A 22,940-nucleotide genomic window follows, 5' to 3' on the forward strand; every position below is an offset into this window, starting at 1 on the left:
ATCATTATCTATATGAAATGTTATGTAACATCTCATATAGATAATGAGATGTTACATAACATGTAACATAACATTACATGTGCTGTGCATTATGGGAGATACTGAGACTAGGAGGTGAGAGCTTGATCCACCTTTGCTGCGAGTTGCCCGGTGTTGTATTACCTTACCTCAGTCCTGAAGATATTTTCAGCCACAAAATCTGTTTGCTCACACTAGGATAAAGGATTAAACTAAATTTATTATAGGATGACAAACTTTCAAAGGAAAACAAGGAATTGAAATAAAAGCATTTATTTGCTTATCAGCTGAAATTTCTGATTCAAATATACCCTTTAGTTTAATTGGATAACTTAAAATAACAGTGTCATTTGGAATTAGAGTTTTAATTTTATTAAACAATTTATTAATTTTATAAGAAATGAGTGAAATGTGTGCACCAGTGTTAAGTAAGATTTCACAAGGCACATTTTCAATAAATCCTTGTTGATCCTTGAATAAATCCTTATGCTAATGGAGACAATCAAAGGATTATCTCCATTAGCATAAGAAGCTAATGCTAAATCAAACTCTCTTTCAGGATTTAGAGCTGCCTCTAGCTTTACCCATGTATAATGAGTAGTTTGACATTTCTGTCTTTGCCAGTATGATATTGGAATAATAATTATTTCCAGATTTTCCTTTATTCTCACATTTCTTATGTTGAAAACAAGATTTATCCCTAACCTAACAGTCTTTAGCAAAATGACCAGGTTTATTGCATCTAAAGCATTTTGGAACATATCTCTTTTGAGATGTTTTATTCCTGTCAATACCATTAAATTTACAAAAGAAAGATTGATTATCTGTAGGATCTTGGATATTGATAAATCAGATATCATCTTAAATAGACATCCCTGTCCTTTTACTATTGGTCTCGGTTGTCTTTCTATTTCTTCACTAAGAAATATTTTCAGTTCCTCTAATTTTCCCAAATCATGTGATTGCACCTTGGACTCAGATTCTGGAACATTTTTTGTTAGATTTACAGAAATTTCCTTAGACTGTTTCTTTTTCTTAGCAACTTTTAATTTTTGAAACTTTCCTTCTCTCACTTTATCTGTAGCTACAATGTTAGGAGAATGAGTTTCATTATACTGAAAAGAGTTTACACGTTTATTATTTGTGGAATGAAATATATCTCTATCTTTTCCTTTTCCCTAACAATTTCAAAATATTGTTCAAGATTTTTAACCTTTTTCTTGTATGCTGGTTCTTTCAAGTTATCTTTAAGGCCATGCCTAAATTGATTAAACAGCAACCATTCTAAAGAGGATCTCTCTTCAGATGAAACATTAAATGTATGAGCAATGCTCCAAAGTGTGTGGTAATACTCTGAAACAGACTCCCTATTACCTTGGAAGCACTGATGAATTTTGCAAATGTTAGGCCCTAATTCTCTTACACTTGAAAATTCTGATATTAGCAGAATTTTCAAGTGTAAGAGTATTAGCAGAATTTTCAAGTGCAAATTCTGCTAATATCAGAATTTATACTTGAAAATCTACTCTCAAGTAGATTTTCAAGTGTAACTACTATCAGTGTCTCTCAGCAAAGGGTATGTGTTTAAGAATGTTTTGGCTTTGCCCAATAATTTATTATGAAGTATAATTAACAACTGAAAATCTGACCCTTTTCCTAAATCTCTGATTTTTTCAGCATATCTAAAACTTTCTACGCATTCACTACTATCTCCTGAGAAAGAAGATATTACTAAAGTTGGATTAACTAACTTAAAAAATTCCTCATCTTTAACTAAAGAAACTTCATGACTAGAATTACTATCTCCTGTAGCCATTTTACTTCGGTCAAGATTTACTTTCTAGAGTCTAAAATAAAGTTAAGTCACAACCAACTCTGTAGACTGTGCCATTTTGTTTAAAAAGTGATTATTTATTTTACCGAGTGTTTATCATTGCACAAGGGTTCACTCCGATTGGTACAATGACTTTTTTATTGTTTCTTTCAGAATCCACAAAAATCACTGACTCAAGACCAAAATACAAAAATTAGACATTTAACACGTTCGCCGCCAACTACAAGCAGGAACGGGCGCATAGTATTTTTCTTGTGTGTGCGATTAATGTTCGCCGCCTTTCCAAAAAAGTTTTTTTTTGAATAAAGTCTAAATAAAATGAACAGGAAATGAAAAACAAACGAAAATTGCTTTACAGTATAATATAACCAACAGATTAGTCCTGCTTATACAAATTTTTTCAAGTTATATAAATTTTCAAAATAATATAAAATAGTAATATAAAGTTAAGAGATTTATTCAAATATTCTTTACATTAATTTTGCTGAAAGGACTCGTCTGGCTTTCATTTTAGTGAAATCCTGTCACAGTACATTGCGACTCTATGGTCGATAGCACACAGAGGCTGTTTCTTTGTCTAGTATCCAGATTTTAATCAGAACGAATGCATGTGGTCCGGCCCTTAAATGGAACTCAACAATTAATCATGAGTTAATTTATGATACATCAAAAAATAAAGAACTATTTTAGGTATAGTTTCATAAATTTTAATCAAAAATTACAGTGATATAATCGGGTCCAGTATACAATTTCAAACTTTATTTGTTTGTTTCCAGGAAGATCTGAAGGGGCCCGAACGGAAGACGATGTTCATTCATAAGAGTTTAAACGAACAATGAATGGTACAGAATGGTACCATTCATTGTTCGTTTAAACTCTTATCTCATATTTTTTGACATCTTTTAGGTACCTTTTCTTCTCTGGCACCTGTGTATATTGCACACTTCGTGCATGCCACCAGCCAGGCCTGACTACGAGTATACTCGTAGTTGGTATATGAGCTTCACAAACCAACTATGAATATACTCGTATGTCGATTACCGACCTCCTATGTCAAGCACGAGTTAACCCATAGTATAAGCACCTTAATTTGGACCCTTGACTTGTGAGTAAAGTGAAAAGCATGTCTGGGGGCTTGGCAGAAGAAAAATAATTTCAGCAAAAGTATAGTATGTTATATATGAGCCTCACAAGCCAACTACGAATATACTCGTATGTCAATTACTGACCTCCTATGCCAAGCACGAGTTAACCCGTAATATAAGCACCCTTAATTTGGACCCATGGCTTGTGAGTAATGCGGAGAGCACATCTGGGGGCTTGGTAGAAGGAAAATAATTTCAGCAAAAGTATAGTATATTATATATGAGCCTCACAAACCAACTATGAATATACTCATATTTGATTATCGACCTCCTATGCCAGGCACGAGTTAACTTGTAATTTATAAATCAAATAACGAATGGTACACTTTAAAACAATTTTCCATGCACAATGGTGGTTTTTCCTGGCACACAGGACAATAATAACGTGTTTCCCGTCGTTTATTTATTTCTATTTTAATTTATGCACTACGAGATTACTCGTAGTTGGCATATGAAACAAAATACAAAATCAATTGGATCCAAGGCCTTTTAAAACGTACACTTAAGTGATCACCCATTCTCTAACTTATTCTATTACTGATTTGTTTAACATATACTTCATCACATCCACTAGATTAAACACTTTGTTTACACCATAACAAAATGTTCATAGCCAGTTTTTTCTCTGTTAAGGCCCTTCTCCGAAGATATTGACTCTCTTCTTCTTTTTCATAGGATACTTTCTCATCACCCTCTTATGATGATGATGAACAGCCTATTTTTCTACCCACTGTAGGGTGAAAGCCTTTCCCATTGCGGGAGGTTTGGTCTACTGCTCCCATGGTGACCCAGTCCGTATTGGGAAAGTGTATCTATACTGGGGTGAAGGAAGGTATGAAGTTGGAAGACAATCACAAACATCCATGTCTATGCGGGATTCAAACCTGCAGCCTATTGACTGGAGAGCAGATATGCTAACCACTCGGCCAACCAGGTCAGCCACCCTCTTATAGCACACATTAATTCTTCCTGACTCTGAAGTGTAGACATTCTGAGTTCACTGAATGTCTACACTGAATATACTAACCATGAATATACTAACAATGGATTCTTGTAGAAAGGTTTATATGTTGGCAACACATGATTATTAAATTATTTAAGGAATTTACAACATATACTGGAATATTAATTAAAAGAAACTTTAATAAATACTTCCTATATTTCGGCAATGTGACATTGCCATCTTCATGAGAGCATACAAATATGACACGTGCATGCAGGCAGTACAAAAAGCAAATTAAGTAGAAGAGAGAAAACTACTGTTGTTCCTGAAGTCCTAATGGAGCTCCCTAGTGGGTATATTCAATTGTTTTGGCTGTTGGACTGATGTTCTCATGATGCAAGTCTCCTAAATTGTGGCAGTCTCATCCACCCGAATTTGTTGAGGTTTGGAGCGTTTTTTAGAACTGAGAGTGATTCTATAAACAATCTTTCATACTTAAACTTGCTGCTGCTGTGTATTACTGTGGCTTTTTAAAAATGTATTCTCTGGCAGGTCCCTTGCAGCTGTAAACTCTCCTACTGTGGCCAAACAGGCAGGACAGTGAATATCAGAATTTCTGAACACATTCCCTACATGCGGGGCACCTCTGAAAAAATAACCAAAATCCTAAAAAAATATGACCTGACTTCTTGTTACAAACCATATAAAAAATTGGGATCCCTTATCTGGTCCACCAAAGACCAACCACTTCCTTTAGACCTACCTGGAGTACACCAGGTCCCTTGCAGCTGTAAGCTGTCCTACTTTGGCCAAACATGCAGGACAGCGAATATCAGAATTTCTGAACACAACGACTACATCTGTTTTCACCAGTACTGCCACTCTAGGCTTGCAGACCATGCTCCGAATACCTGCCACAGAATACCTTGGGAAAAAGCCAGAGTAAGTTTAAGTATGAAAGATTGTTTATAGAATCAGCCTCAGCTCTAAACAAATGCTGCAAACCTCAACAAATTTGGGGCATGAGACTACCCCAAATTTGGGAGACTTGCATCATGAGAACATCAGCCCAACAGCCAAAATAACCAAATATAGCCCACTAGGGAGCACCATTAGGACTTTAGAAACAACAGTTGTTTTCTCTCTTTTACCTTATTGGCTTTTTGTAGTACCTGCATGCACATGATATAATTATTATTATTATTATTAATGTTACTCCAAGGAGTCAACAGACTCAACGAGGGAGGCCCTAACATCATGTCAAGAACAACTATTCGACATTCACCCAGTATCTATCATACCTCGCCTTGAACTCGTTCACAGTCATGGCACCCACAACAGATTCTGGCAGCTTATTCTATTCATTCACCACTCTTCAAGAAAAAACCTAGCTTTAACACCCCTGCTAACTACATTCTTGCCCAGCTTCCATGTATGGCCCTAGTCCTCCCACCACCAGTCCTATTCTCAAAAATATCTTCTGAATTAATCTTATAGAAACCCTTCAGTAATTTGAATGTCTCAATCATATCACCCCTTTACCGCCTATCAACCAATTTCTGCAACCCACAAATCTTCAACCTATTCTCATAAGGTTCATTCCATAGACCTGCTATCATCTTCATCACTCGTCTCTGGATCCTCTCCACCTCCTCCCCATCAAGAAGAAACCCTGGCACCCATATCTGGGCACAGGAGTCTAGATGGGGTCTTATCAAGGCTCGATACAGAGGAACAATAACTTGTTTGTCTCGGCTTTTTAAAGTATTTTTCAGCAACCAAGTGATTCGATGAGCTGATTTAGCCACATTTCAGATGTGCCCCCTAAACTTCAATTTCCTATCTACCGATGCTCCCAAATCCCTGGCCTCATCAATCTCCTGGAGTACAGTTCAACCCATGTGATATACTGCTGCTAATCTTTTCACCCCAAAATGCATAACTTTACACTGTGCCACATTAAATTGACATCCATTTTCCTTAGCCCAGTTTTCCAAACTATCCAAATCATCTTGCAAAATTTTGACATCCTGTGCACTCACAATTGCTCTACCCAACATTGCATCATCAGCAAACAAGTGAACACTTCCTCTCAGAATCTTTCCTATATCGTTAATGAACAAATTGAAAAGTAGTGGTTCAAGAACAGAATTTTGCGGCATACCAGTAGTCACAGGCCGTCTTTTGGACTCTACTCCTGAATAAACCACTCTCTGATATCTCTCCATCAACCACCCTCCTATCCATCTCACCAACCCTATAATCCATTCCCATATGATGCAGTTTACTGATTAGAATTCCATGTGGTATCCTGTCAAAGGCCTTAGAAAGGTTCAGTAGAATAACTGTAAACCCATTATCCTTATCTAGTTCAGCCGTCACTGTATTATAAAACGTGAGCAAGTTACTGAGGCATGATCTACCCTTCACAAAAGCATGTTGTCCCCCATACAGTATCCCATTTTCATCTATCCAATCCTGTATTTTCCTCTTGACTAATTTCTCCAAGACCTTAACAACGATTCCTGATATGCTAAACTGTCGGAAATTTACAACAGCAGTCTTGGAACCTCCTTTATGCAGTGGAACTATTTTCTCTTCTTTCCACCCCCTCAGGACTAACCCAGACCCGAGACTCAAATTAAACAAAATGGTCAAGGGCACTGACAATTCTTTAGCCGCTTCAGGCACAACACGAGCTGGTATACCATCGAAGCCGCAGATGTATTGATATTGAGGTTTTCTAATGGACTATTCACCTTTACTTCATTCACCAAAATTCCCATATAATCTATTGGTTCATTCATTCCTGCAATGTCACCACCTGGATGATATACTCTTGCAAAATGCTCGCTTAGTAATTCAACTATATCAACTTATTCGGTTATCTCCATACCATCAGCATTCTTTAAAATCATTCTGCCATATACATTTTTTCTTTTACATGCAATATATCAAAAAAACTGTTTGGGATTCTCTTTAATCTGCATGTCTGATATTCTTTCATAATCCGTTTTTGCTTTTCTTACCACACTCATTACCCTTCTGGCCTGCGCTTTATATCGTTCATGTGCTGCCAGTCCTTTCTCCTTAAATTTACTCCATAGTTGTTTCTTTTTTTTGCAGCCCAAACTTAATGGTGTTATTCATCCGTTTAACCCCTACTTGATTTATTATTTGGACTTTAGGTATACAGAGCCATTGCCTCATGCAAACACTTCTTAACCGCTTCCCATGCACTATCCACATCTAGCCCTTGCAGTTTTACATGTCATGGCATTGAACTAATCAAACTCCTAAGCTTGTCGTACTTACCAGCCCAATAATTCAACATGTACCCTGTCTTAATTGTAAATTCCACACCTTTAGAACCCCCCAAGTCAAGATCCTATGATCACTCTCACCAATTAGTGGCAACATGGTCATGTTCGTTACAGCCACATACTCAGATGCGATTACTAGGTCAAGCACTCTCTGATCCCTAGTATTTTCCATTACATGCTGTCGCAGATAGTTATCTCTTAATAACCGCATAAAATCTAATGCCTTCCTCCTATGTGTCCTGTGCTCCTTCCAATCAAGTTGCCATAGTTGAAATCCCCCATAATAATTATCCTCCTTCCACTCATTTCTTCTATTTGCTTATGCATACTATCTCCACCATCTATTCCACCACCTGGTCTATAGCAGCACCCAACTGTATATTTTGTTCTGCTAGCCTCAATCTCACACCAAATAGCCTCAAATGTGTTATTTTCTCTATCCTGCAGTTCCACTTCTATTCTCCTTGGCTATAGCTCATCAGCTATCATCAATAACACTCCTCCCCCATTTATTCTCCCTGTAACTCCTGAACACGCTATACCCGTCGCATTCAATCCCACTAGCTTTATCATCTTCTGTCAGCCATATTTCAGTAATACCGACAACCTGTGGCCTGGAAGTGCCAATCAAGGCCAAAAATTCTTCCTTCTTGTTCCTACTACTTCTACCATTAGTATACATGAATTGCAGAAGCCCATTTGTCTTCTCCCTATTTTGATGCCATATACTAACTATCCCATTCTGATTAGTTGTCTTTCGTACTCGCTCGGGCATATTACACACATTCATACACTTAACTGTCTCCCTAAAGTCTGCGTATCTACTCCTCCCCCCCCCCCTAATAATTCTAGTTTCCCTGATTCTGCACATCCACTTCCACTACATTCAACACCTTTTCAAGTCTCTGTACACCAAATCTATTCAAATTTAAACCATCCATCTTATATAAATCCTTTCGTTCATTGAACTCACTCCACACATCCACAAATTCCACACCACTCCTCATGCATAATCCACACATAATGTCATTAGCAATTATGGCCCTCCTCCTATTCTCTTCACTTTCATACCACGGCAACAGACTCACCATCCTAACTCTCGTACTCTTCTCTTTTTCTACCTCAAGCAATTCCTTCAAATCCTCTATCATAGCTATTTTGTCTCCTTTCAAATCATTTGTACCTGCTACTACTATCAATTCTTTCACCTGCTGCTTTTGCATTCTAATTGACTCGCTTATATCTTTAACGTTTGCACCAGGCTGGTCAATTTTTTTAAATTCTCAACTATCACACCTCTTACTAAAGAATCTCCATACAACACTTGCTCTTTCATTTTGTTTACACTCACTACCATACTCTTATTTTTCCTATTATACATTACTTTTGCCGTTTATTAGTAGGTACACTCGGTAAACATTTTTGCCAACACTCCAGCTGCCGATTTGCCCTGTCTTTCGCTCCGCGTAACCGTGCGATCTCACTCATTGCATCAGTCTCATCGTTTTTATTTTCCTTTAATTAATTCATTCATTCTGTATGTTTACCTTCATTTTCACTTTCAACGCCACTCTCACAGCTATCTGGTACTACCTCGCAAATATCACTATTTATACCTCGCATATCGCTCTTCATACCTCGCATATCACTATTTTCTACATTCTCACTTTCAACAACAATATCACTCTCACAACCTGAAACACTCTTTAAATCCTCACATTCCTTACACTATCTGCGTACATTCACTCCACTATCGTTTTTTAACCAGAATCCAACTGCTCTCCTCAATGCATGCATTTCGCTAATGGTACACTGAATCAAATCCTTTAAATTAAAATTTTTAGACAAAGATGGCGACCTGCACGCCATCTTTGTATTCCTCTTTATGGAGGCCATGTGCATAAATAATCATATCTATCAATTTACTAATTAAAATACTCAGAAAACAAAAATCACTCAGACATGGTAAGATACGAAAAGTAAATAATACTATATAAGATTCAAGAAAAGTTACCAATTATTACTCATAATAATACTTATCTGTTCAGGAGCTCTCTACAAACACTACACCCTATGTAGCCCTATAGTGGGTAGCTATTTCTATTTGAATGTTCCCATGAAGATGGAATGTGACATTGCCAAAATATAGGAAGTATTTATTAAAGTTTCGTTTAATTATTATTCCGGTATACGTTATAAATTCCTTAAATAATTTAATAATCAACTGCCAATGGATGTACCAGTTCCCAACGAGCAAGTGGTGGCCGACCACATCTCAATGATGAGAGCAGGGGCACGCCAGTAGTGTCTGGCGCATGTGTGCAAAACCTTAGTTGGTTCCCCTATACCCCCCCCCCCTCCTTTTATAAAAACGTATCAGTGAGTAAAAATGAAATACGAAATATATTAATTATAAATTTATTAAACAAAAAGCAGAAATTGCAAAAAAAAATGTAAAAAAAAACAAACATACAAGGGTACAAAAAAACAAAAATAATTTGAAAAAAAAATAAAGTAGTTTATGTTATTTGGCAAGAAAATCATTTGCGAATTGCACCTTATATAGTTTTATGTAAATTAACAGATAAACTTAGTTTTATAAAAACAAAAATATTAAATATTTTTTGGTACAAAATTAAACTAACTATATTTTATTTGGCAAGAAAATCACTTTGTCATTTGTCCTTTGTATAGGTATAACTAAGAAACAGATTAACTTACAAGTATATAAAATAGGAACATATTAAACATTATTGGGTAAAGAAATAGGTAAATAAATATTTAAACAGAAAGAAAAATCACTTTAATGGACACACGATGCCTGTAAGGCCTGTCAGGAAATACCCACTCGACAGACGTTACACACTATGCACATGGGATCGATTTTCGGCTTCTAAAAGAGTAAGGTTGTGATTGACCATCAAACCTAATGTGTAAAAAGTTGAGAATGAAAAACGATAATACATATCCTGTTTTTTAGGAAAGATTATTTTTATTTAATGCAACTACCTGAACATCTTTTCATCAGCTTATTCAATATATGGCAATAGCCCTGTGAAATGTCAATTGCACTAGGTTGCTCGAAAACAGACTGTTCTAAGTTCGATTCTGGTTCTGCCTAGAGGAACATCTTCGATTGGATCCGTAGTTAGTCGATCTCTTGCACAGTCGAGTAGGGTTTCCTCCAGGAAACTCAGGTTTTTAATTCTGCAACTCAACAAGAGAATCATGGAAAGATCATATCGACTCCTTAGATTCAGCATTCTTGTTTGCTACACTGTTGTGAAACTTGAAATTTCACAATGAATGTTATGTGAATACTGCATGCAGTAGCTAGTGCGAATTTTTCCTTAAAATGTACAATGCACATAAAAATAAATATACTAATAAAAAAGTACAAAAAATGCAGTTTAACACAAATATTTCTGTGGTATTAGAAAAATTACGCATCAAACAAAAGAACTTCGATAAGAAATTAGACTACATTTGAAATTATAGTAATATTGGCTCTGTGTGTGTGTGTGTGTGTGTGTGTGTGTGTGATTTTTTCATACTATATTTTTATTTTAATAATTTCGATGCAACAAATGAACTGTTTTCAACATTGTTTCCTCAGCTAAGAATGCTCTTTTCACTAATTTATTTCATCAATAACTTCAATATCCAACAATCAATGCTTAGTTTGTTTTTGGTTTACTGCTGTGAGTGTCCTGGTTATGTCTTTCACTTAATTCATCTCTCCTCCATGCCAAAAACAAACAAGAAAGTCAACACAAGCCCTCAGAAGAGAACAAGAAGGGTGGAAAATATTTCAATGCCACCGATGTCTTCCCCTCGAGAGAACAGAAGAAAACCAATGATCGATGATCGTGCTATTCGTCATTTAGTGAAACAAAGTGGAATCAAAAAATTAAATCACGTTGTGAAGGACGCAGTTAGAAGAGACATTTTTCTGTCCGTGTCAGATCTCATGAAGGCCTCTGTCAGTGTAACCGAATTGTGCTAAATGAATCACAGTGAGGGGCGAAGATGTTCAGATGGTGCTTGGCATGTCAAACAAGGTTGTTTATGGAGTGTAAACCAAGCAGTACGTCACCGAATCCTTCCTCTTTTCAGAAATTCCACTGCGTAAACCAATGATCATTCACAAAAAAAAATGTTTTCAGTTTTCTGTTTTAAGACTTTTCTGTTTTAAATAATTGATGTGTAATTTCGATTGCTGAACTTAAATAAATTATCTTGGAACTGACGATGGAATGTCAAGTATGAGGAAAGATTAAGAAGATGTAACTTACAGAGTCTGGTGGACAGGAGGAAGGGGGGAGATATGATAGAGACCTACAAGTTGGTAAGGGATTGTTATAGGATCAATGGTGGAGAAGTTCTACAGAGGATAGTGGGAGATCAGAGGAGAACCAGAGGTCATCCCTGGAAACTGTATAAAGAGGGTGTGAGTAGGGGAGCGAGAGGCAGATTTTTTTCGTGCAGAGTTGTGAGTGATTGGAATGCCTTGCCTGAGAGTGTGGTGTCTGCAAGGAATTTGAGTGTGTTTAAGACACGGTATGATGAAATGTGTGTGTGTGATAAAAGGACCTCCTAGATGAGTCTTTGACTACATGAGGTCTTGGGGTAATAATAATAATAATTTATTCATTGTTCTTTGAATGAGTTCTGGTAAATATTACCTTTGTTGATGCACCCGATATTTGCAAACAATTCATGAATATGTACTTAATAAGGGTAATCATTCAAACATCTACTGTTATATCAAGCTGCTTAACACAGCTTTTGACCAGTCGATCAAAAGAGATGTTCTGAGAAGAATAGAATTCCAGTGGGATCTCATACGAGAGATCCCATTAGAACCCTAGAGAGATGGATTGAGGATCCCTTCAAAATAAGTTTCTGTTGTTTGTTCCTAATTTATTCAATTTATCCTTATGGGTACTAAATGAGTGATCGTTATGGGTGACTGTAATTATCCAAACATTGATTGGGTAGAAGAGAAATCTCACGATAAGAAAGAAGAGGTATTTATTGAATTGTTGCGAGACAACATTCGCAAGCAGCATGTGAAAGTTAAGTTTCTTCACAGTCAAGAAAGGGGTTGAGATAGATTTTTCTCCCAGAGAGCAGTGGAATAGTTTGCCTTTAGGGGAGGTGAGTGCATCTAGTGTGAATGAATTTAAGGGAAAGTATGACTTCTGTTTGGGTAATGATAATAATAATAATATATTTGTTCAAAAAAAAAAAACTTGTATAAGTGGACCTTGTAGTTCAAACACGCGTTCTTCAATGGTCAACTGTATATAATAGAGATCAGTCAGTGAATGAAAATTGTTACTGATAGAAACTGCTAGGCCTTTGTTCACTACCCTCCTACTTATTGTAAAATGTGTAAAACAAAAAAAAAAAAAAAAAAAAGCCGCATTAAAAAGTGAAAAAACGTCTCTTCTATCAAAACCTGTAAGCCCAGAATCTTAGTTACGATGAAAGACATTTAAAATTTTTGCAAAATATAAATAAATTCGTCAGTTATAAAATCCATTTTGCAGTTTCTGTTATTTCAAAACATAAGGTTATTTTGAAATATAGCATTAACATATGGATATTCGTGGCATACACTAATCTGCTATTCTTAAATCGTCTGCATTTCGAAGTTGTATCACTCTGGTATCGCTCTTGCGTTACTAACTTTCTAAATACGTTTTGCAAAAATAAATAAAAAAATACATAAAAATTAAAAATAAAAATAATAAAATAAAATAAATAAATACACAAGTGCCTATTAAATTAGTTTTGTCTGTAAGCATGTTAATCTAGCTAGACTTTAAAAAAAAAAAAAATTTGGTATGTGCAAGCCTCATTCAAAAATAAATAAATAAATAGTCATAATAATAATAATATTGTCCTCATTCAAAAATAAATTATTATTAATAATAATTATTGAGGATGTCGACGTAGTTCAGTTTGGCTTCACTTGAGATTATTTTAATTGGTAAAATTTTGCAAAGCAAGTCGAACTGATAATTCTGAAACATATAGGTGGAATGTATTGAAATGTGTTAGTAAAATTATATCTCGATTGAAATTTTTCGAGTGATCCAAATTTTACTTTCAGTTGGATCATTTCTAGTGATAAAATTACGCAAAACAAAATCATATGTCTAGAATTCATTCAGCCAACAAAACTGCTAACAACCACCAAAAAAAAAAAAAATGTGAGTTTTGAATGGCAAGCTTGTTCAATGCATCTAAAACAAGTTGGAGATTCATAGATGAAGACTGCAGTATTTTGCTGAAAAAATTCACTTTATTTAAAATATCATATTTACCAAATGTTTGGTGCCTTTAATATCCTGCCGCCTGTGTGCATCGCACACATTGCACATATGGCCGGCATGCCTGGATGAGAGGGATCAATGTAGACTGTCCAGGCTCATACAGACTAACCACAGGGAAACAGCAGCACAGATCACATCAAGTTTCAATGTTGGAGGTCCAAGCAGTATCAGCGAGCTAACAGTATGACATACTCTGCATACCATGGGCTACGGCAGCTGACACCCTAATCATATACCACTGTTGATAGCACATCATGTCCTGGTGTCAAAATCCTCAAAACTGGACCTTTGTAGGGTGGGCCAGAGTAGTGTGGTCTGATGCATCCTGTTATCAGTTGTACCGAGCTGATGGAAGGGTGTGATATCAACAGCATGAGGCCATATTCCAGTCATGCCAGGTCGGCTCTATTCAAGGGGGTTGTAGCTTTGTGATGGTTTGGTGAGGCTTCTCCTGTGACAAATTAGGTTGCTTAGTGTGTCTGGAGAGGTTCTTAGATTCTGCAATCTGCCAGAATGTGCTGGCTGATCATCTACACATTTTATGTCATTTGCACATCATCCAGCCAGTGGTCCGTTTCAGCAGGTTAATGCACTGCCCCATTGGGCTGCAACCACCCAAGTATGGCTAATGGAACACTCATCTGACTTTGGCACCATCCAGTAGTCCTCAAACTCCCCAGATTTAAATATTTTCTTTGTCATTTAGTGATCATTTCAGAATGAAATATTATTTACAAAGTTCTTTCTTTCTTTTGAAAACAGGATATGCACAAGATTATTTTCTCATAATTTTTGCTGAGTGAACTTTGAAAATAATTAGAATAATGACATTAATAACTGATATTCCCTTAGAGGCATGTTACATAGAGTTTAACAAACACATCATTTATTTCATATTATTATTATTACTATTATTACGGGCAACTCCAGGGAGTCATTAGACTCATCGAGGGAGGCCCCAAATCATATTCATAACAACTATTCGACATTCATACAGTTTCTATCATACCTCGCCTTAAACTCATTCACTGTCACAGCATCCACCACAGACTCAGGGAGCGCATTCCACTCATTCACTACTCTAAAAGTAAAGAACCCAGCTCTAACACATTTACTAACCACACTTTTGCCCAGTTTCCATGGATGTCCCCTAGTCCTCCCACAACCAGCCCTGTTCTCAAAAATATCTTCTAAATTAATTTTATAGAAACCCTTCAGTAATTTGAATGTCTCAATCATATCTCCCCTCATCCGCCTATCAACCAATTTTTGCAACCCACAAATCCTCAACCTGTTCTCATACGGTTCATTCCACATACCTGCTATCATCTTGGTCACTCGTCTCTGGATCCTCTCCACCTCCTCCCCATCAAGAAGAAACCTAGGTGACCAAATCTGAGCACAGTAGTCGAGATGGGGTCTTATCAAGGCTCGATACAGAGGAACAATAACCTGCTTGTCTCTGCTTGTCAACGTATTCTTCAGCAACCAAGTGATTTGATGAGCTGATTTGGCCACTTTTGCAATGTGTCCCCTAAATTTCAATTCCTTATCCACCAACACTCCTAAATCTCGTGCCTCATCAATTTCCTGGAGCACGTTTCCACAAATGCAGTAAACTGCCGCCAATCTTTTCACCCCAAAATGCATAACCTTACATTTTGCCACATTAAATTGACATCCATTCTCCTTAGCCCAGACCTCCAATCTATCCAAATCATCCTGCAAAATTTTGACGTCATCTGCATTCACTATTGCCCTACCCAACTTCGCATCATCCGCAAACAAATGAACTGTTCCTCTCAGATCCTTTCCTATATCATTTATGAAAAAATTAAACAGCAGTGGTCCAAGAACAGATCCTTGTGGCACACCACTAGTCACAGGCCGTCTTGTGGACTCTACTCCTGAGTAAACCACTCTCTGATATCTCTCTGTCAACCACCCTCCTATCCATCTCACCAACCCTATATCCATTCCCATATGCTGCAATTTACTGATTAGAATTCCATGTGGTATCTTGTCAAAGGCCTTAGCAAGGTCCAGTAGAATCACTGTAAACCCATTACCCTTATCCAGTTCAGCCGTCACTGTGTTATAATACGTGAGCAAGTTACTGAGGCATGACCTATCCTTCACAAAACCATGCTGTCCCCGATACAGTATCCCATTTTCTTCTATCCAATCTTGTATTTTCCTCTTGACTATTTTCTCTAAGACCTTGAATTTTCAACAGCAGTCTTGGAACCACCTTTGTGCAGTGGAACTATTTTTCCCTCTTTCCACCCCCTTGGGACTGACCCAGTCCTGAGGCTCAAATTAAACAAAATGGTCAACGGAACTGACAATTCTTTGGCCGCTTCACGTACGACACGAGCTGGTATACCATCCAGTCCCACAGATGTATTGACATTGAGGTTCTGTAATAGACTAGTTACCTTTACTTCATTCATCACAATTCCAGTATAAGCTGTTGGTTCTTCCATTCCTGCAAAGTCACCACCTGGATGATATACTCTTGCTAAGTGCTCGCTCAGTAATTCCACAATATCGACTGATTCGGTTACCTCCCTACCCTCAGCATTTTTTAAGATCATTCTAACATGAGCATTTTTCCTTTTACTTGCAACATATTGAAAAAACTGTTTCGGATTCTCTTTAGCCTGCGTGGCCAATTTCCTTTCGTAATCTGCTTTTGCTTTTCTTACCACCCTTGTTACCATCCTGGCCTGAGCTTTATACTGTTCCTGCGCCTGATGGTCACCCTTCTCCTTAAATTCTCTCCACAATTGTTTCTTTTTTTGCAGCTCAAGCTTAATAGTGTTATTCATCCATTTAACCCCTACTTGATTTATTATTCGGACTCTTGGTATACAGTCAACCATTGCCTCCTGCAAACAGTTCTTAACCACCTCCCATGCACTATCAACATCCAGCCCTTGCAGTTTTACCTGCCATGGCATTGAGCCAAGCACACACCTAAGCTTGTCATACTTACCAGCCTGGTAATTCCACATGTACCCTGTCTTAATTGTAAATTCGACTCCTTTAGCCACCTCCCAAGTCATTACCTTATGGTCACTCTCACCAATTGGTGTCAACATGGTAATGTTCGTTACAGCCACATTCTCAGTTGCAATTACTAGGTCCAGCACTCTTTGCCCCCTGGTATTTTCCAATACATGTTGCCGTAGATAGTTGTCCCTTAATAACCGCATAAAATCCAATTCCTTCCTCCCATGTGCCCTCTCCTCTTTCCAGTCAATGTTACCATAATTGAAATCACCCATAATAATTACCCTCCTTCCACTCATTTCTTCTATTTGCTTATGCATACTATCCCCACCATCCACTCCATCACCCGGTCTATAGCAGCACCCAATTGGATATTTTGTTCTGCTAGATTTTATCTCACACCAAACAGCCTCAAATGTGCTTTTTTCCCCATCCTGCAGTTCACCTTCTATACTCCTTGGCTGAAGCTCATCAGCTATCATCAATAACACTCCTCCCCCCTTTTTATTCACCCTGTCACTCCTGAACACGCTATACCCGTCGCATTCAATCCCACTAGCTTTATCATCTTCTGTCAGCCATGTTTCAGTAATACCGACAACCTGTGGCCTGGAAGTGCCAACCATGGCCAAATACTCTTCCTTCTTGTTCCTAATACTCCTGGCATTAGTATACATGAATCACAGAACCCCATTTGTCTCATCCCTACTTTGATGCCTTATACTAAGTATCCCATTCTGATTTGTTGTCCGTCGTACTCGCTCGGGCATAATATACTCATTCATACACTTAATGCCCCCCTAAAGTCTGCATATCTACTCCCCCCCCTTAATAAATCTAGTTTCTCTGAGTCTGTACATCCACTTCCACATCATTCATCAACACTTTTTCAAGTCTCCGTACACCAACTCCATTCAAATGTTACCCATCCATCCCACATAAGTCCTTTCGCCCATCGAACTCATTCCACACATCCACAAATTCCACACCACTCTCCATGCATAACCCACGCATAAAGTCATTGGCAATTATGGCCCTCCTTCTAAACACTTTGCTGTCATACCGCGGTAAGATACTCACCATCCTAACTCTCTCACTCTTCTCTTTTGCTACCTCAAACAACTCCCTCACATCCTCTATCATTTCCATTTTGTCCTCTTTCAAATCATTCATTCCTGCCACGATTATCATCTCTTTCACCCTCTGTTTTTGCAGCCGAATAGATTCGCTGCCGTCCTTTATGTTCGCACCCGGCTGGTACGACTTTGTTAAACTCTCAATTATTACGCCTCTTAATAGCGAATCTCCATACAGCACTCGCTCCTTCATTTTATTGACGTTTACGAACATTCTATTATTTGCTGTCACAGACTTCCGCTGGTTATTTGTCGGTACGTTCAACACACATTTTCCCATACGCTCCAGTTGTCTTTTAGCTCTGTGTATCGCACCATTCAAACGAGCAATTTCGCTACTTGCATTTATCTCACCATTTTCATTATCGATCAAATCATCCATTCTTTCTGTGTTTCTACCTTCATTTACACTTTCAGCGACGCTCTCACACCTATTTGGCACTACCACGCAATTCTCTAGCACACCGCCATTTTCTACATTCTGACTATCGTTAACGATATCATTCTCGCCACACGAATCACGCTTGAAGTCCTCATTCTCTTTACACTTTCTACACATATTAACTCCACTATCACTTTCTAACCAGACTCCCACCGCTCTTCGCAAGGCATACATCTCACAGACAGCACGTTGCATAAATTCGTTTACATCAAAACTCTTAAACAAACATGGCGACCTGGCCACCATTTTTTTCTTTATTGGTGCCATGTGTACGCTATCTTTTCTTAAAAATAATAATTAAATAACAGAAAACACGCAAAAATTGCACAGACACACCAAGAAACAAAAAGCAAACAATACTACTTAAAATTCTAGTAAAATATCTAATGTTAACACAAAATTCTACTAATCTTTTCAGGAGCTCTCGACAAGCCGATGATCTAATCAGTGCGACACCAAGCGACGTATCAATCAGCGAACAAATATGACTATGCTTCTTATATCTTTTCATATCTAAGGTGAGAATATGAGCAACAATGTCATATATCTGTGTTAATGATGGAAATGGGCTTTGTCATGGAAATGTTCATGAGTAGAGAACGATTTCAACTTTGTGATCATCTGTTTTGGGCCCATCAAATGTGTGCAAAAATCACTACATGTACGAGGCATGAGAGAAGAATAGAGTTCTGCAAGTTGTCCAACTGTGTCATGCAGACTGCAGATAAGAGTATGCAAAAGAACATGCAAATAGATTAATATGTTTGTACACGAATGCTAAGAGTATCAGAAACAAAAGGTTCGAATTTGTTGCCTTAGTCAATATGTTGGAACCTCAGATTATAGACATTAATGAGACCTGGCTATCAAAATCAGACATATTAACTGGTATTGAGTGTAAGGATATACTCCTTTTAGGAAACGTAAAGATGATAGGAGAGAAGGAGTGTGCTACTAATGATATCTGATGACCTGAATCCAGTTTGAGTTGAGACCTATCATTGTAGTACTACTTGTGGCAGTGAGTTTGAAGCCATCTGTTGTAAGGCGGAATTTAACAAGATCAATTACACAGTGGAGTGTTGTTACACACCTGGTGGATCAATTGTTAATGATGAGTAATCATAATGGGAGAATTTTATTATCCAAATATTGATTGGGTAGCAGTAAAATCTCATGAGAAGAATGAAAATGCATTTATTGAGCTTTGCGGACAACTTCTGCAGCATGTGACAGAGGAAACTCAAGGTCATAGTGTGTTAGATTCGATTATAGTTTCAGAGGGCAGGCATTTCAGTTAAAATGTAACTATTCTGCCTGCGGTTGGTGACAGTGATCATGTGGTGCTCACTTGGGAAGTGAATAAGTTTAGGAATGTTCTATTCAGAAAAGATTACATGCTGAACCTACAAAGCATGAAATTATGATCACCTGAAGAGTATACTAAGTTCCGTGGAATGGGAACAGTTGATGGATGGGAAGAATATTGACAATGCATGGGAAACATTTAAACAATTTCCAAATGATGCAATATTAGAGTGTGTCCCGAGAGTTGGAGTCCCATTGTTCCTTATATACTATAAGTAACAATGCATTTTATACTGCTTAGTGGAGATGACTCTAAATGCAGCCATGAATGCAAGTTAAGCTGGTTAAGGGTTCTCCTAATTGTATAGGGTTATTACACCTCTTAATAGTGATAACTGATGGCTAGCACTTCTTATCCATGTTGCTCCATCTTTGTGGTGTGCATCATGTGCACATTTTGGTGAATGTATATGTCTATGTTTGACACATTTCATAAAAATATAATAACAAATATAAATGTATTTAAAAATAATTTTCATTAGTGAAATTGTATAGAGAACTGAATGATTAGTCTTGTGTTGTTGTGTTGTTGATTTATATAAAAAAAAGTTTAAAAAATGTTAATATTTATATGAATTTATGTATACAGCGTTATTATGTGTTTCAGTTGTCAGGATGTTGGCATTGTCATACGCATGAGTGAACTGGATGTTATTAGTTACAATTATCAAGCAAAGTTTGATGTGAGTAAATTATTTATTATTATTATTATTATTATTATCAACACCTAACCTCCACGGAGTCAGAGGCTCATCGTGGGAGGTATTCACTATTGCATACAATGCTTATCAAACCGCATCTTAAACAGATTCAATGTGTCCACATCCACAACGCACTCAGGCAATGCATTCCACTCACCAATCACCCTCCATGCAAAGAACCTGCTTCCTTTGCTCACACCTTCCTTATAGTTTTCAGCAATGGCCTCTTGTTCTACTTCCTTCTCCAATTCTATGAAAAATCTCTTCCATGTCTAACTGATAACAACCCCTGACCAGTTTATATGTATCAATCATATCCCCCCCCCTTCCTCCTATTCACGAGGCTCTGCAACTTACATTCCCTTAATCTGTCCTCGTACTCCACATTCCAAAGACCACTGACTACCTTTGTGAATCTTCTCTGTACCCTTTCCAACAAATCCTCGTCACCATGAAAACCCTGCAAACAAATCTATGCACAATAATCCATACAAGGCCTGATCAAGGCCTTATACAATGGAATCATAACCTCTCTATTTCTGTATATCAGGTTTCTCCACATCATTGCCATTATTCCATGTGATGTCTTCACAACTTGTGCAATGTGGTCCCTGAATTTCAGGTCCTTGTCCACCATCACTCCTAGAATTGTCATCTCCTCTACTTCTGTTAAAGTTTCCCAACCAAGTGTATACTTGGTTGGCATCCCATCATTGCTTACCAAATCTCAAAACGTTACACTTGGCAACATTGAACTGATAGATCCACTTACCTACCCATTCATGCAATCTATTCAAGTCCTCTTGTAAGGCATTAACATCAGCCTGACCGTGCATTGCTCTCTCGAGTTTTGCATCATCTGCAAACAACTGGATATCACTACTTAATCCCAATCCAATATCATTAACATACAGATTAATAAACAATGGCTTCAAAACGGACCCCTTTTGCACACCACTAGTGACCTTTCTCTTTCGAGATACTGCACCCCCATAATCAACTTTTTAATACCTACCTGACAGCCAGTCACTGATCCAACACAGAAGTCTGTTATCCAATCCTATCTCCTTCAGTTTAATTAAGAGCTTGTCATGTGGGAGTCTATCAAAAACCTTTGCAAAATCCAAGTACACAACTGTATATGCATCTCCTCTGTCCAAGGTATTTGTCACCTTGTTTTGGTACATAAGTTAGTGAAACATGATCTCCCCTTAACAAATCCATGCTGATAATCACAGAGAATACTGCTGTTATCAACCCATTTCTGTATCATACTTCTCACCAATCTCTCCAGGACCTTCACCACAACTCCAGATATACAGACCAGTCTATGATTTGAAGCTATTGCCTTATCACCACCTTTATGCAGTGGAACAATTTTACCCTCCTTCCACTCCCTTGGAACCTGTGCTGTTGCAAAACTCTTTTTAAACAGGCATGCCAATGCTACTGCCAGTTCCCTGGAACATTCTCTTAAGATAGGTGGTGATATTTCATCAAATCCTATCACCTTATTAACATCAAGGTTATTTATTTCCTCAAATACCTCCTGCTCACTCACAATTAAGCTATCCTCTCCTATATCCTCTACACTTACGTTCCTCATGATTCCACCCTGATCAGGATGAAACACACTCATAAATTTATAACTGAATAACTCAACAATGTCTTCTGCAGCAGTTACCATTCTACCACTTTCATCCCTTAACTAAAACTTTCAATGATCATTCTTCCTTCTACTTACACATATCTAAAAACTCTCTAGGGTTTTTCTTAGCCTGATTTGCCAATTTCTGCTCATACTCTACTTTTGTTTTCCTTACTAACTGAGTCACTCTTCTAGTTTGTTCTTTATATTCTTCATATGACTGATTACCATTTTTAATTTTGTACTTCCTCCAAATGACTTCCTTTCTCCAGATTTTATGCTTCAGTTCCACAATCATCCATTTTACAACAACCTTATTCAGCAGTTTGGCCTTTCGGATACATTCGTACATTGATGCAGTTATATATTTCTTTGTAAGTTCCCATGCAGCATTTATTTCCTTACTGCTCAACTCCCCATTCCATATCATAGCTTCAAGTTTTCTCCTAAGATTGTCATAATCACCAGCCTTATAATTCCACATATATCCTTTCTTTGCAAAAAGCCTGCATATGACTAGCCATGACAGAGGTGATTACTTCATGATCACTTTCACCAACTGGTGGAAGGAAAATGTGAAATCCCTCTAACAATTACATCTTCAGATGAAATAATGAGATCCAGAACTTTTAATCGTCGCGTGCCTTTCATTACATGCTCCCTGAGATAGTTATCTCTCAAGAACTCGAGAAATTCACTTTCCTTATTCTCAAATGTATCTCTTCATTCCAATCTATATTGCCATAATTAAAATCACCCATAATAATTACCCTTCCTTTGTTCACTAATCCAAGTTGTTTATACATTTCTTGATCTCGACCTTCCACATTCCCTGGTATATAACAACATCAAACTAAATGTCTTCCTCTCAACCTCCATGTTACACCACACTGCCTCATAACCATTGCCATTATCTCCCTCCATCATGTCTACCTTATGTGAAATTAATTCCCCTGCTATCATCAGCAGCACTCTCCCTCTTTTCCTCTCTCCCTTTCTATCCTCACGAAAAATACTGTACCC

The 22,940-nt window shown here is 37.5% G+C and overlaps 1 long non-coding RNA gene across 2 annotated transcripts in view; it reads left to right on the forward strand.

Annotated features, from left to right (window-relative positions):
• Positions 1–22,940, forward strand: part of LOC150105239 (uncharacterized) — a 112,393-nt gene that overhangs the window by 55,245 nt on the left and 34,208 nt on the right. Inside the window, exons 1-2 of one of the 2 annotated variants that reach the window (XR_016548598.1) lie at positions 2,444–2,542; positions 20,176–20,251. This is a non-coding gene — a long non-coding RNA (uncharacterized LOC150105239). Of the gene's footprint in view, positions 1–2,443; positions 2,543–20,175; positions 20,252–22,940 lie in introns of those variants that run through there. The other variant, XR_016548599.1, reaches the window with a different exon arrangement.

Source organism: Typopeltis vanoorti, chromosome 7 (assembly GCF_054136105.1).
Source record: "Typopeltis vanoorti isolate ZY-2024b chromosome 7, IOZ_Tvanoo_1.0, whole genome shotgun sequence".
Taxonomy (NCBI): Eukaryota; Metazoa; Arthropoda; class Arachnida; order Uropygi; family Thelyphonidae; genus Typopeltis; species Typopeltis vanoorti.